A 2,496-nucleotide genomic window follows, 5' to 3' on the forward strand; every position below is an offset into this window, starting at 1 on the left:
TATATATATATATATATATATATGTTATTTATTTATTTATTTAACAAAAATGAAAACTGCATCAGTTTTGTTAGAATAAACCAGAACAAAAACAGGAGGACAACAGCAAATAATTAAAAATCAAAAATTCCAATCAAATGTAATTTACTTTAATTACAACCTGACACTGCATTTTTCACAATGGCATGTCTTTGAGCACTGGAATCTGTTAGTTTCCATCAGCCTGCCTGCCTGCCTGCCTATTTTGCCATGCCACTCACTCCTACCTTGCCTCTAGTTCTCAACAGTATTACAACCTTACACAGACATATGTGCATGTGTGTATATTAATATATATATATATACACATAGATACATATATATATATAGAGAGAGAGAGAGATACATATATATATTTATATACACACACACCCGTACATACATATATATTTACATACATACACACACACATATATAAATACCCATTCATATATATATATATATATATATATATATATTATATACATATATGTGTGTTTGTGTGCTTTTGTGTTTTGTGTGTGTTTTTAATGATACCTTGCAAGAAAGCAATTTGTTTCTTCTTGTTAGATACTCCTTACATCTTCTTTCAGTTTTTAAGATGTGTAACATTTCTACAGGTTGTTTAGTTTTTGCTATTGTCATTTACTTTTTTTTGTTTATTCATTTTTGCCCTCCCTCCTTCCCCATCTTCAGCCTATTTTTCTGTTTTTTTTTTCTTTTCTTGTTTTCCCCTGTATTTATTCTCGTTGTTGTGATTTTCAATCGATTATTATTTTGTTTACTGCTGTCAAAATGTGAACCTACGGTTTGCTGAACATTTAAGCCCAGTGAAGTAGAGCCTAAAACTGATGCTGATAGTGATGTTGATGTTGATGATGATGGTGGTGATGATGGTGGTTGTGGTGCTGGCAGTAGCAAACAAATAAATATAAAAGTGATTTTTTTTTGTCTTCAATTTCTTAAAAAGTTTTTGTTTGCTTTTGTCTTGAACTAAATTTCCAACCACTTAACTTATTTTCACTTGCTCTAAAGACAAACAACAACAAAAAAAAAAAACTGCTTGATTTCTGTATCTGACAAAACGCACAACATGCACAAACTTTTACTCTTTTTCTTCGCCAGATTTGTCTCCCCTTTGCTGCCCTACTTCTATCTTTCCACCTCTTTGCCTACATTCTCTATGTCTAAAAGCTCACGTGAGAATTTCTCTTGTGGTATCTACTGCAGTATAGCCTGTTCCATCAGAACATCCATGTTTAAGCAAGGATGAATATTACCTCTCAGTATTAATCCATTACCTCCCATAATTTTATTAACTGGAATTTTTTTCATGAAACTTTGATTTCTAGCATAAAACAGCCTTAGAAACATGCTGGAATGATCAAAATAACATTTCAAAATAACATTTTAAATAGAAATAAGCGAGATTTTGGATGAAAAATTAGCAAACCTCATTTGAATATCAGAGAAATATACCTAGTAGATATAGCAAAAAGGTTAGATATGTGTAAATATTGACAGATAATTATGAAATTTGTAATTTTTAAGTGATCTCATATGAGATCACTGGTAGGTAATGGGTTAATACAGCCTTCGTCACTAATATATATTTTTTAACAAGCTCACTGGCTAATCACAATGCTATCACCATTTCTGGCATTATTATTCTATATGTCGCTGGCGGGGAGATGAGTCACTGCTATCTCTAGCGGTCAAAGTACTTTATTGACAAGTTCAAAGAAGAGTGAAACCACATGATCTAGTGTTCTCAGCACAGGAAATGGCAGGGATTTATCTCCCTGCTAGCGATATAAACAAGAGCCAGTGTGAAAGTTTCTCTCATGGTATCTTCTGCAGTATAATTTGTTCTAACTGAACATCCACATTTAAATGGGGATAAATATTATTTCTCTTCATCCATTCCAATCTAGGGGTGGTATAGTTCAACTGTTTAACACCACCACCTGCTGCCTTTGGTGTGTTTGGTAGAATCTGTTACAAAGATTCTGCCTGCTTTACTGATTTGAGGATGCCTCCCACTAGTCTTGGAGGACCTCTAATATATCATAGACAGCGAGATGAGCGTGGCCGTTGCCAGTACCGCCTGACTGGCCTTCGTGCGGGTGACACGTAAAAGCACCCACTACACTCTCTGAGTGGTTGGCGTTAGGAAGGGCATCCAGCTGTAGAAACACTGCCAAATCAGATTGGAGCCTGGTGTAGCCATCTGGTTTCACCAGTCCTCAGTCAAATTGTCCAACCCATGCTAGCATGGAAAGCGGACGTTAAACGACGACGACGACAACGACCGCCTCCTCTGGCACATAAAAAAGAACTCACTACACTCTCGGAGTGGTTAGCATTAGGAAGGGCACCCAGATGTAGAAACCATGCCAAATCAGATTGGAACCTGGTGCATCTCTCCAGTTTACCAGTCTTCAGTCAAACCGTCCAACCCATGCCAGAAGGAAAAGC

General features: G+C 36.0%; 1 protein-coding gene across 1 annotated transcript in view; it reads left to right on the forward strand.

Moving 5' to 3' along the window:
* LOC106878420 (probable ATP-dependent RNA helicase DDX49) overlaps positions 1 to 2,496 on the forward strand; it is a 608,416-nt gene that overhangs the window by 373,735 nt on the left and 232,185 nt on the right. The gene's annotated exons all lie outside the window — the stretch shown is intronic.

The sequence above is a fragment of the Octopus bimaculoides genome, chromosome 2, assembly GCF_001194135.2.
Source record: "Octopus bimaculoides isolate UCB-OBI-ISO-001 chromosome 2, ASM119413v2, whole genome shotgun sequence".
NCBI classification, from domain to species: domain Eukaryota; kingdom Metazoa; phylum Mollusca; class Cephalopoda; order Octopoda; family Octopodidae; genus Octopus; species Octopus bimaculoides.